The sequence below is a fragment of the Macaca nemestrina genome, chromosome 2, assembly GCF_043159975.1.
Source record: "Macaca nemestrina isolate mMacNem1 chromosome 2, mMacNem.hap1, whole genome shotgun sequence".
NCBI classification, from domain to species: domain Eukaryota; kingdom Metazoa; phylum Chordata; class Mammalia; order Primates; family Cercopithecidae; genus Macaca; species Macaca nemestrina.
The window spans coordinates 36,931,168-36,944,966 of NC_092126.1; the positions used below are offsets into that span (position 1 = coordinate 36,931,168).

The following is a 13,799-nucleotide window of genomic DNA, read 5'->3' on the forward strand; positions in this document are numbered from 1 at the left end:
ATGATTTTTTAAGCACGTAGAGTCCTGGGCCTCACTTATGGCCTCCCGGCTCAGACTATTAGCTAGCCCAGGAAAAAGCATTTTCAACAAGCCCCTCTCCCCATGCCCCACAAACTAGGGATTTTGAGAAACATTATTCTGTATAACATTTTTGAAAACTTTAGTCTTTCAAAGAGTTTATTATTTGAATTAATTTCTCTTAATATGGGATAGGGAAGGCCTGGGGGTCGTTTATTCATTTTAAGCACAAGGATGAAGTAAGGCTCCGAAGAGGTCAGCCATTCACCTAAGTGTGCAGGAAAGGTCACAGGAGATGGGGGCTGGTCCTCCCTTGGGACCAAGCCTTCCCTGCCCAGTTCTGCTGCACACACTGGACACACCTCAGTGGAGGGAGTGATATGACACTTCACACATCAGTGAGGAGAGCCCTGACTTGAAGTAACTCCAAGAGAAGGGGCGGAATTTCTCTTTTTATTTTATTTTATTTTATTTTTTATTATACTTTAAGTTCTAGGGTACATGTGTACAACATGCAGGTTTGTTACATATGTATACTTGTGCCATGTTGGTGTGCTGCACCCATCAACTCATCAGCACCCATCAACTCGTCATTTACATCAGGTATAACTCCCAGTGCAATCCCTCCCCCCTCCCCCCTCCCCATGATAGGCCCTGGTGTGTGATGTTCCCCTTCCAGAGTCCAAGTGATCTCATTGTTCAGTTCCCACCTATGAGTGAGAACATGCGGTGTTTGGTTTTCTGTTCTTGCGATAGTTTGCTGAGAATGGTTTCCAGCTGCATCCATGTCCCTACAAAGGACACGAACTCATCCTTTTTTTATGGCTGCATAGTATTCCATGGTGTGTATGTGCCACATTTTCTTAATCCAGTCTGCCAGTCTGTCACTAGTGGACATTTGGGTTGATTCCAAGTCTTTGCTGTTGTGAACACTGCCACAGTAAACATACGTGTGCATGTGTCTTTATAGCAGCATGATTTATAATCCTTTGGGTATATACTCAGTAATGGGATGGCTGGGTCATATGGTACCTCTAGTTCTAGATCCTTGAGGAATCGCCATACTGTTTTTCATAATGGTTGAACTAGTTTACAATCCCACCAACAGTGTAAAAGTGTTCCTATTTCTCCACATCCTCTCCAGCACCTGTTGTTTCCTGACTTTTTAATGATTTCCATTCTAACTGGTGTGAGATGGTATCTCATTGTGGTTTTGATTTGCATTTCTCTGATGGCCAGTGATGATGAGCATTTTTTCATGTGTCTGTTGGCTGTATGCATGTCTTCTTTTGAGAAATGTCTGTTCATATCCTTTGAAGGGGCTGCATTTCTGAGGCCAATTCATACCTGAAACCTGACCCCTACCTGGGCCCAGTGGGAAATTACAATCCCACTGTCTTCAGAAAGGGACCTCAGAATGCAAGGCTTAAATACTATCCAGTCCAACCACATGACTGGCAAGACCCATGGAGGTTCTTTAGCAAAATATCAGCACAATGGCATGTTGGCTGCAGAATACTAAAAAGGACTCTAGGCTGAGAATAGTATCTTGCTCCTGTAGTCTCAGTTGCTCAGAGGCTGAAGCAGGAGGATGGCTTGAGCCTGGGTGTATGAGGCTGCAGTGAGCCAGGATAGCACCACTGTACTCTAGCTGGGTGATAGAGGAAGACTCTGTCACACACACACAAAAAACACTCTACAGTAGAGGCCAGAAAGTTTCTTCTCCTGGCAGATCCTCCTCCTTCCCCTGGAGAGCAGTTCCTTCCAGAAGGCCCGCCCTGCCCTGCTCTGCCCTGGGTGGGTCCAGTACCCCTCGTGGTCCTCAAATTGCACACTGGGGCTGCTTTTGCCTTGTCACTTATCACTCTGCACTGAAATGGCCAGGATTCTGCTTCCCCCAGGGGACAGTGAGTCTCTTGGAGGTAGGGGCTAGGTTCAGTGTCTGTAAAATGAATAGGCTCCTCACTGGGGCTTGTCTTGTGTCTGACTTAGTCATCATCACCTCGAGCACCCTCACACCCCACTGAGACAGAGTCTTGGCACTGCCATTTGATGAACTGCCAGGGTGGTGTAAAATGTCTAGAATGTCCATCTTTGGTGTCACGGGGAAGAGACAGACCTTGAGCAAGGGCTACAACCTCAAATCAGGGCTGCATGGCCACTTGCCACCTGGTCGCTCTGGGCCTACCTCCAGATATTGCAGGCCACACCCCTGCCAGGTAGGAAGGGGACCACTTTATTTTCCTGCTCTGAGAGGCTACGAAACCAACCAAGCAAGGCAAGTCAGCCATCAAGCTCAGCTACCCATGCAGCGCTCCTGACTTCCCACCCTTCCTCCAGGCCGGGTGTCTGCCAATCAGAGTCTGGATTCTGTTTTCCCGCCTTTCCTGGCAGCACAAACCACGCTCGGATGGTGAGCAATGCAAGTTCCAGGCATGCCTTGCTGCATTACTGGGTTCCCAGGTGTCACTTCATTCACAGGGTGAGTCCTTCACAGGTCTGTGGGCTGATAAACATGCAAATTTTCCCACGCAAATGATGTTAGGCCGTGGCACTTTTCCCACTGAGAAAGCTCCCCATCAACAAGCTGGGAAAATGGGTGAAAGCCCATGCTTTGCCCGCCCTGGGTAGCACACACTGGCCGGGAATCTGCGCAAGGCCCCCTGCAGGGACAAGCGGACATCATACACTCCTGCCTGGAGTCCCTGCTGGACGGCAGGAACTTCCGCAGGCCTGTGGTCTGGCTTTAGGGAACAGTCCATTTGCTCACTTGATTCCGTGGAGTTTCCACGTCGGCGCAGCTGTGTGTGTGAGCTGGTGTGTGTGATCCGAGTGGTTTCTATACCGTTGTAGAAACCCCCAGCCCAGTGGTTATGGATTTTCTTGGGGCCTCAATTCTCCTCAGGAGCGTGATCCTCACTACGGGGGAGCGGCGCTTTATCTGGCGGGGCGGGTGGACACTCCTACAGTGTTACTTTGACCCATTTTCTCGCAGTTTCCAATTCAGAGCCGCAGGGACTGGCGGACTGCGTTTCCTTCTCTGAGCCCTCTGCAGAGCCTCCGGGCGGGGCAGGCAGGGCCGAGGCTGCAGCGGGGCCTCCGACCCGAGGCGCCTGCTTGGGAGCCGACCTCGGGCGCCTGGAGCCCCGACGGGAGCCCCAGGGGGTGCGGGCGTTTGAGGGGGTGCGGGCGTTTGAGGGGGTGCGGGCGTTTGAGGGGGTGCGGGCGTTTGAGAGGGCCACGGCCGCGCCCGAGGGGTGGTGGGGGCGGGGCGGGGAAGCCTGGAGATGAAGGAGGTGTTTGTCACCAAGGTTCTAAGGCGCCGTGGAAGGTTTTTACCTGTTTTCATTGGGAGCAAACAACAAAACTAAAAGCGATGGAGGCGTAGGGCTGCAGAAATGGAAGCAGCAGTGTGGCGAAGCCGGACGCTTCCCGGGGAAGAGGGAGAGGGGACGCTCAGACCCAAAAGGCGGGCTGGGCGCGGAGTGGGGCAGCCGCCGGGGGGCGCCCGCACTGGCTCGTGCTCGGGCCCGGGGAGGGAAGAGGCGGGGCGGGAGCCAGGGCTGCGCGCTGGCCGCGGCGCGAGGAATGCGGCCTTTGGCTGGTGCCGGGCCGGCATTCCGGCCGGCGCAGGAATGTGAACAGGGTGTTCACTGCGCGCTCTGAGCGCACAAGTTTGTTCTCCTCCCCTTGGAGAACGCCAGCCCCTTCTGTGCCACCCCGCCACACAGAGCCCCCGGCACGTCCGTCCGTCCGTCCGGGTGGAGGACAGGGCCCCGAAGGCCGCCGACCAGGAGGGACTTGCAGGAGGCACCGGACAGGGGTGCGGCGAGACCAGTCGCGGTGGAGGAAAGGAGGGAAGCCCGCAGTGGTCCGCTCAGGCACTGAGGAAGCTGAGCCAGTAGCTCAGAGGAGATAGGACCTACCCCTCTCCATCATCAGCCTCAAGGGGCACAGGGTTCAGATCCCAAAATGTGCCCATTTATTGTGAGCACAATTGTGAATGGCAAGACCTGGGGAGAGAAGGGGGAAAGCAGACCGTCTAGTTTAGGATTAGGTGCTTTCTGATCGGCCAGGGAGTGACTGAATACCTAACAGCATTTAACTCATTCAACAAATATTTACCGAGCCTCTGCTCCGTGCCAGTCCGTGAGATTAATTCTGGGGGCACAGAGGTGAAGTCATCCTGTCCTTGAGGGGCTGACATTCTGATCCTCGAGACAGTCTCTGAAACACCCAGGGAGAGGTGGGGGAAGCCCAGGGTGTGGGGGAACAGTGAGGAATAACCCAGATTGGGGGTGGAGATCCAGGAGGGCTTCCTGGGAGAAGCTGCAAAGTGACCCGGAAGACCACTAGGAGTCAGCCCAAAAGATGGGAGAAGAAGAGTATTTTAGACAGATGGAACCTTATGTGCAGAGAAAGAGCCTGTGGTGCGATTGGCCCCCAAACGGAGCATAAGTCTGCTCCTGGCCTCTCCCCATGCCTGCCAAAGGCCCAGCAGAGTCACAGTAAGGGTCAGGGTGTCCACCTCCGTCCACCCATGATATTGATTCGTCTATGGAGCCCGTCTTCTGCAAGAGGCACAGCAGTGGCCTGTTAAGAGTGAGAAGAGAATCAGGACTCAGCACGCTGCTGTGGGAGTATTGTGGGGACTGACAGATAATGCCCATAAGCATCTGGCGTGGGGCTTAGCACCTAGTAGGCGCTCTGTGTACATTGGCTGGTCTCTCAGCACCTTGCCTGATTGACTCCTCTTCCCCTTCGTGATACTGATTTCTGGTTCCGAAAAGGCAGCTGTCCAGCTCTTCATCCCTGTGGAGGGGCCTGCCCAAAGAGAAGACCATGCGGGTCTAGTCATGGAACTTCCTGATTTTTGTCCCTCCCTGATTGGGGGGTGGTAGCATGCAGGACATGAGACTGGCATGGTGGAGGGCATCATAAAGATCCTGAAATACATCCAGGGAACCCGATGCTGTAGGCAAGGAGGAATTGGAGCAGGGGAGGGCCTTGCTTGCAGGTGCAGCGTGGGAGATTGGCCCAAGGGCTGAGAACAGGATGAATGAAGCAAGGAGGGTCAGGGCCAGGAAGACTGAACTTGGGCAATATCCAGGAAAGGACTGATGGGAGCTCGGAGGGCAGGGACAGAAAGCAGAGCTGGGAGGTTGTCACTGGGGAGGTAGAGGAGATCAGACCCTTCAGCTGATTAGCTGAAAGGTGGGGCCGGGATTCTAAATCTCCTCTCCTACTAGATCTTCACCCGGCTTGGGTCAGTATGGATCTGAGCACATGAGGCCACACGGGATCATAGTCTCTGTGTGTCCCAAATGTCACTGAGTGATGAAACAGGAATGTTTATATCCAGAAGTTCTTTGTCCCAGGAATGCACTGGGACCTAAATTCTTGTGTGCAGAGGAAAAGTGCAGGCCTTGGAATGGCCTCTCCAGCATTGTTCCTTGGCAAACACAGGAAGATGGGTTTCCTTTAGCTTTGTGGTGCTGACATCTGAATCCGGACCCCTCCCCCAGCCTTTGGGGTCAGGGAGGGAGGCAGAGGACCAAGCAGTCCATGGAAAATAAACACCCACCTCTGCTTTTTTGACTTATTTCACGTTCTTAGAATTTCCTCTCTTGGATTCTGGCTTTGTTATTTTAAAATTCCACACGTTGGTTACAGTTGAGAAAATCCCCCATTGCTATTGCTATGGAGAGGCAGCTCTACACTGGGGGCACAGAGTCTCGGCGCCCCCGGAGAAGTAAGCTGGCCAGCGGGCCTCCAGCCCAGTCTCCAAGTGAGTTTCTGAGTCAGCCTGTGCGAGGGAGGCTCTCGGGGCTGGGTGTGTGTGCCTCTGTGTGAGCATGTGCTAGTCACACAGCTGGGATGTGGCAGTGTTTTGGTTCCAGCTCTTTGGGCTGGAGCTGCACTGCAGTACTGATAGCTCCATTTGGGGACTTCCAAAGGAGGTTCCAGGTGGGCCCGGGCAGTGCATTAACTGAGAGGACAGCTCCAGCCCACCAGAGCCCTGCCTTACTCCCACACACACACGACTCAGGCTGCTGCCTCCCCTGGACTCCGTACTGTGGACACCTGGTCCTGTGCTGCCCTTCCTTTGAGGCTCTGCCTTTCCTCCTCCTCTCTTGACACCCATTCCCTTTCCTTCAGGGGATGTGTACACGAATTTTGGCACAAGAATAATCATTGCAGTGTTTCCTTCCTTCACCAATTCATTCATTCATCCATTCAGTCATCCAACAAATATTTATTGAGTGCTTACCAGGTACCAAGCATTGTACTGGATTCTGGAAATACTGAGACAGAGAAACTGGATAACTGGAAACAACTCAAGGATCCCAACAATTAGTGGCATAAAGTATGGAGTATCTACATGACACAGGGCTGGGATGAGGGTGAAGCAAGTGAAGTAGGGGTACGCCCAAAACCCCATAATCAAGACAAGTAATATTTTAATGCAACTTTTTAAAAGCAAAAATTAATCCATGGTGAACCAAATATCAAAATTTTAAATAAAGACAGGATCAGTAACAGTTCTGTGCTAGATCATATTTAGACCCAGGGGAAAGGAAAAATTAGTCATACAATACATTGACAGATTGTCATGCGAACATTAGAATATGTCAAGGAAGTTTGCTTATTGATGTAGGAAGAAACTCACGGCATATTGTTGAGTGAAAAAAGGGAGATCACAGAGCCATATATAAAGTGTGATCCAATTAAAAATATATCTGGGTGCTGGAAATGCTGAAAGAACCTATGTCCAGATGTTAACAGCTCTTTCCTCTGCAATTAATGGTTATTTTATTGCCTTCCTTTTGCCTGTGTTTCCTGGCTATTTTAATGGCAAAGATGTAATATGTGTATAATTTTCTCAAATCTTTTTTTCTGTTTTTGTTTTTGTTTTTGAGATGAAGTCTTGCTCTGTTGCCCAGGCTGGAGTACAGTGGTATGATCTTCACTCACTGCAACCTCTGCCTTTCGAATTCAAGTGATTCTCCTGCCTCAGCCTCTTGAGTAACTGGGATTACAGGCACGTGCCACCACGCCCAGCTAATTTTTGTATTTTTAGTAGAGATGGAGTTTCACCATGTTGACCAGGCTGGTCTCGAACTCCTGACCTGGTGATCTGCCTGCTTCAGCCTCCCAAAGTGCTGAGGTTTCAGGCGTGAGCCACGGCACCCGGCCTCAGGGATATTTTTTTAAAAACAGGAGCATTGCAGCAGAGCATGCTGGTCTGGAGAGACTGCCCGCGTCACCCCACTTCTCAACGTTGAGACTGGGGCAGGTCTGGGATTACCCTTCCACTTCCTAGATGAGAAAGTCGAGGCTCGGTGAGGCTGGGGCATGTGGTGGAGCCAGCCTCTGAAGGCAGGCGAATCCTCAGGGCCCACATTGCCCCATAGCATGGCTGCGGCTCTTGTGTGCCAGCTTACGCTGAACCTTTTCTGTCTTTCCCTCCATGGCCCAGCTGCTCTCCACTGGCCTACCTCTTCCACCGATGTTTTTTTCAACTGAGAACAGAACTGTAGGAAGAAAGCCTGGATAGATGTGCCTAGCCCCATCTCTGGGCCCTCAGTGAATGACAAGTGGGCTTGTGAGTGACTGAGTGAGGGAGTGAGTGATTCCAGTTAGAAAGTATTTCCAATGTTGTGTTGTTCTTTTTGGCACAGACACACCCTGCAGACTGGCATGAATCATAAGTAATTCCCTAAAGCCCCCATCTGCCTGGAAATGCCTAGTGGTATTTCCCACAGTTCAGAAGCCATCAGCTCTGCTGCCAGCAGGCTTAGCTATTCCCCACCCAGCCTCACACTCTTGCCCATTCCCTGGAGAGAACACTGGAGGGAGAGGAGCTTGAGGCAGAGGTTACACCTCTGGAGACTGCAGTCATTCTGGGATTTTGCTCACAGAAGCCTCAGGGCTGCGATCCTCCCAGTAGGCTCTTTGTGACTTAGTAGGCCTGGTGTCTTAGGCATGACACCTGAAGGCCAGAAGAGAAACCCTTTATCTCTTAGGAGGTGGGTTCCCAGGCTTCAGCTCTCTTTCAGCACTGTGTGGTCTCAGCTTGTCTACTGAATGCTGAGAAGCAAGAGTGCTCTTAGTTCTAAGTGTGAGTATAGCAGGTTGCATTTCTCAAAGATGGTGGTGACAATATTGTAGCTAACTATGGCTACTATGTAGACATAACTAAGTTATGGCCAGTGACATGCAAATGGAATTATTGTGTGGAAATGTCTGGAAAGATGCCTTCAAAGGGAGGTGAAGTGCCTTTCTTGTTCCTTTCTCCATCTTGCCACCTGTAATGCAGATGTGATGACTAGAGCTCTAGCAGCCTTCTTGGACAATGGAGACTTGGGGTGGGGGAAGCCTTAACAAATACCAGAAACCCAGAAGCTATGAAAGAAAAGATGAACATATTTGACTAGATTAGAATCTTAAATGTTTGTGGCAAAAGGTAGCACAAAGAATAGATGAACTGATTTGGAAACTATACTTACAAATCAGAGGACAAAGGCACAAAGAACATTTACAAATTGTGAAGAAAAAGATAAATGATTCAACAGAAATATTGGCAATTTACGGAATGGCAGTTTCGAAGAGCCAAAAACATATGAAAAATCACTAGTAGTTAGTGCAATGGTTAGGTCAGCTTGAAAAAAATAAAAAGACTGGGAATACCTATTGCTGGTGGACCTGCAGAGAAAGGGCTATTCACATACAGTGTTACCTGAAATGTGACTTTCTCTAGTCTTTAGAAAAGTCAATTATATGGCCGGGTGGGGTGGGTCATGTTTGTCATCCTAGCACTTTGGGAGGCTGAGGCGGGTGAATCACCTGAGGTTAGGAGTTCGAGACCAGGCTGGCCAACATGGCGAAACCCTGTCTCTACTAAAAATACAAAAAATTATCCAGGTGTGGTGGCACACACCTGTAATCCCAGCTACTTGGGAGGCTGAGGCAGGACAATCGCTTGAACCTGGGGAGCAGAGGTTGCAGTGAGCTGAGATCATGCCACTTCACTCCAGCTTGGGCAAAAGAGTGAAACTCCGTCTCAAAAAAAATCAATTATAATTATTATATAAAATTAATAATTTTATATATTATGACCTGTACAAATTATATGTCTATAAGTATATTTTGATCACCAGTTCAGTCCTTTTCATCTGTCCTCAAATATCTGTATGGGATAATGTGTATTACAGTATTGTTCATAGTGTCCAAAAATTGTAATTAGAGTGAATGCTGACCAGGTGCAGTGGCTCACGCCTGTAATCCCAACACTTTGGGAGGCCGAGGCGGGCCGATCACTTGAGGTCAGGAGTTCGAGACCACCCTGGCCAACATGGTGAAACACCATCCCTACTAAAAGTACTAAATTAGCTGAGCGTGGTGGTGCGTGCCTGTAATCCCAGCTACTTGGGAGGCTGAGGCAGGAGAATTGCTTGAACTCAGAAGGTAGAGGTTGCAGTGAGCTAAGATGGCACCACCGTACTCTAGCCTGGGCAACAAGAGCAAAACTCCATCTCAAAAAAATAAAAATAAGAAAAAAATAAAATAAAGTGAAGCTGAATGAATTATGGGGCATTTGTATTTAGGAATGTTATGCACCCATTAAAAAGAATAAAGTAGAGATAAACCAGTGATTACTTTTTTATTAGATGTTTATGAAAAAGAAAACAAGATAAGGAAAAATGTATACATCATTTAGGTAAAACAATGATTTAAAACCTATGTGTGTATATGTATGTTTTGGTAGTCTGAGTTCTGCAAGGACCAGTGACTAACATGGGATTCCACTTGCCAGAGATCTATTGGAAAAAGCTCCTGTGAGTGAACAATGGGAGGTACGTTCTCATAGCTGCAGCGTATTCACACATATGGCTATGTGTGTGTACTTTTATATATAGATATACATATCTGCATATCATATATGTGAATATGTATTATATATGTTTGTGTATATATGTGGATATATGTATACATATACTGTGTGTATACATATGGCTATGTGTGCATGTATATGTTCATATACATTTGCATATGTAGGCATAGAGAAAAGTACGAACAGGTATACACTAGGTTATTATAATACATAGGTTATGGGGAAGGGGAGTCCTACAAAAAAAAAGAAGGAAAAATTGCCCTAAAACGCCTCACATTTCAGACTTCTATATTCAATTGCCCATACCACATTTGAAAAGTTTTAATGCTTTATAAACTGAATTCCTGAGTTTGCCTGCCTCTGATCAAACCTGCAGCACCCCCACCCTCCAGTCTGATTCCTGTTTCCTTCCACATGACCTGTTTTCTTCCTGCTGGAAGCCCTTGGAATCTTTCCTTTATGCCAGGTGCTCTGGAATCTCCCCACCACTTGTCCTGCTATGGGTCTTGCCCCATTTATTGTATTGGGTACTTGATGGGCACTTACATCCTTAGGTTCTGGAATCTGACACCCTCACTCTGGGGCTCTGCTGGGGAGATGTGACCGAGGAGGAGTCCGAGGGGCAGCTCTTGCCCCTCCCCGGGGAAAGGTGCGCAAAAGGCTGATGAGGAGACCTGGCTTTCTCACCAATTGGCCCATCTGAGTTCTCGCCACTGAGTCACTCTCATTATCTCCACTTTTCTAGGGAGGAGGCCTCGCCACTGTGCCCAGAGCAGCACAGTGAGTCAGATATGAAGCTTTTGTCCCACCTGCCCCAACCCTCGAGCCCTGCTTCCCAGGTCTGCGTTCCCAGGCAGCCCGCCACAGCCAGTGCCAGCGAGAGGGTAGATCAAGCTTCACGACAGCCCAACACTAAAGACGTCTAAAGCAGTCTTCATTTATTTATTTATTGTTCATAGTGTCCAAAAATTGGAATTAAAGTGAATGGTTGAATAAATTACGGTGCATTCATATTTAAGAATGTTATGCATCTATTAAAAAGAATGAAATAGAGGTAAACCAATGATTAATTTTAGTTAGATATTTATGAATAACAAAAGCAAGATCAGGAAAACTGTATGTATTCTTTAGGTAAAGCAGTGATTTGAAATCTCTGTGTGTATTTGTGTTTTGTTAGTTTGAGCTCACTAAAGTTCAGTGAATCACTGACCAAGATGAGGTTCCACTTGCAAGAGATTTATTGGGAAAAGCCCCAGGAAAAATGTGTGTATATGGATATTTTATTTCATTAAATATATAGAATAAAATATCTTTAGATGGAATAAAATATCCATATACTTTAAAATGTTTGAATTGAAATACAGTGAAGTGAAAATTCCCCCTCCTAGTTTGGTTGCCCCCCTCCCATTTTTTTTTGAGACGTAGTTTCACTCTGTTTCCCAGGCTGGTGCAGTGGTACAATCTCAGCTCACTGCAATCTCCGCCTCCCAGGTTCAAGCAATTCTCCTGTCTCAGGCTCCCCAGTAGCTGGGACTACAGGTGAGTGCCACTACGCCCAGCTAATTTTTGTGTTTTTAGTAGAGACAGAGTTTCACCATGTTGGCCAGGATGCTCTCGATCTCTTGACCTCGTGATCAGCCTGCCTTGGCCTCCCGAAGTGCTGGCATTACAGGTGTGAGCCACTGTGCCTGGCCTTGGTTGCCGTTTTTTAGAGGCAACTGGTGCTAGTTTCTTGTGTATGCTTCAAGAGATACTTTAATGCAAAAAAAAAAAAAAAAAAGTAAATAATCTTATAGTCCACAATCCCTTATCTGGAACCCTTGGGGGCAGGTGTATTTTGGAATTGGGAATTCAAGGAGTGTAGAAAGGTAGTGTGTATATTCTGTCACAGTCCCAGCAGAGCCTGTGATAAAATACACAAATATTTCTGCACCAAGTAAAATAAATAAAGCCATAATCTGCCTTAAGTCAGTTCAGTTCAGCCAGGTTTTGCGACCAAATGTGTACGTGTTATTTATTTCTTAGTTGTGTTCTTTGGAGATTTTTGAATTTTATAATTGTGGATAAGGGAATGTGGACTTGTGTTTGTGCTACTCTCCTTATTTAAAAACTTACGGCAGCATTCTGCACCTACTGGATCAGACTAAAGAGCTTTTTCATTATTATTTTTTGTATCCCCATAGTATTGCATTATACACATGCACCATTGCTAACTTAGCCTGTTTGTGGACATTTGGATTGTTTCCAATCTTCTCCTCAGTTGCATCAGTGCTGCAATGAATAACATCGTGTACTCATTTGGAACATGTGCAAGCATATCTGTAGGATAAATTCCTAGTAGTGGAATTGCAAAGTCAATTAATAATAATGATAGTTAACATCTGCATGGGTATTTACTAAGAGCTGGGAACTGTTGTAAGTGCTTTACAATAATTAAGGTATTTTAATCCTTGCAACAATCTCCTGAGGGAGATACTATTATCATTCCATGTTGCAGATGAGAAAAACTGAGGTACAGAGAAGGTAAAGGACTTGTAGAGCTGGAATTCAAGCCGAGGTGTTCTGACTCTAGTCTGTGCACTTAACCATTACATTCGACTGCCTTTCGAAGGTCATGGGAATTTGTAACTTAGAGAGACACTGCCAAATTGTCCTCCGCACCGCTTTACCAATTCACGTTCCCACCAGCAGCCTGCGAGCCTGCTTGTTTCCCCGCCAACGCTGCGCTGAATCAAACTTTTCGATCTTTGCCAATCTGATAGCCGAAAACGGTGTCTTACTGTAGTTAAACGTGAATTTCTTTTACTATGAGTCAGATTGAGTGTCTCTTCATCTAAGGGTCATTTGGACTTCCTTTCCATAAACTGTCCATTCATATCGTTTACTCCTTTTTTCAGTTTGGTTATATCTGTAACTTGTATTGAGCTTTTTATGTCTTAGGAAGATTAGCCTTTAGTGGTTCAAAAGGTACAGATCTTTGCTTACCTAATCATTTATGTTTTGATTTTGCTGGTGATGGGTTTTGGACAGAGTATTAGGAGGAGACAAACAAAAGAAAATGGCTTTAGTGTTGGGAATTGAAGGGAGGGAGAGGACAGAGCAGATCCCTGGAAAGAGGTGCTCTCTGCCTGGTGAGGCAGCAGGGAAGGAAGGTAATGGGGTTAGTGAGGAGGGCCCCTTATGGGGACAGGCACAGCGGGTTCAAACATGCTACGTGTGGCCCACTGAGACTGGAGGCTGGGAGGAGGGAGGACTTCATGACAGACACGAGGATGCATTGCTCAGATGTGCTGCTCCAAGATGCGTCCAACAGAAGACACATTGCCCCAGTGAAAGACTGCCCAGCTGCGCCTGTAGTCCCAGCTACTCGGGAGGCTGAGGCAGGAGAATGGCGTAAACCCGGGAGGCGGAGCTTGCAGTGAGCTGAGATCCGGCCACTGCACTCCAGCCCAGGCGACAGAGCAAGACTCCGTCTCAAAAAAACAAAACAAAACAAAACAAAAAACAAAAGACTGCCCAGCTGCAAGGCTGTGCTCAGCTGGCAGCCTACCACTGTTGGCTCCTACAGGCTCTACTCAGCTTTTGGACCAAGTTTATGATTTTCTTTTGAGTGTCCCTGGCCAAGGACTGAGCAAGATGGTGGTATGAGGACCCAGCCATTCCATTGTTTCCACATTTCCAACACAGGAGTCCTCTAATGGGCCGTTTTTGTTCTAGTTCACTGGATGACTGGCAGAGAGTCAGGTCTGCAGGTCTGAGAACTCCACTCTTGCTTTTGCCCCATTTCATTCCCAGGCATTACCCTTGCCCTCTCTAACCTTGCATTCCTAACCCTATCTCAACATCAGCTTCCTGGAAAACCCAAGCAGCCCAGACTCTGAAATTC

At 47.9% G+C, this 13,799-nt stretch overlaps 1 long non-coding RNA gene across 1 annotated transcript in view; it reads left to right on the forward strand.

Annotated features, from left to right (window-relative positions):
- The window catches only part of LOC139361874 (uncharacterized), a 72,387-nt gene extending 61,260 nt beyond the window's left edge, over nt 1–11,127 (forward strand). Inside the window, exons 2-3 of the long non-coding RNA XR_011619711.1 lie at nt 9,788–9,875; nt 10,659–11,127. This is a non-coding gene — a long non-coding RNA (uncharacterized lncRNA). The remainder of the gene's footprint in view (nt 1–9,787; nt 9,876–10,658) is intronic.
- The last annotated feature ends 2,672 nt before the right edge of the window (nt 11,128–13,799 follow it).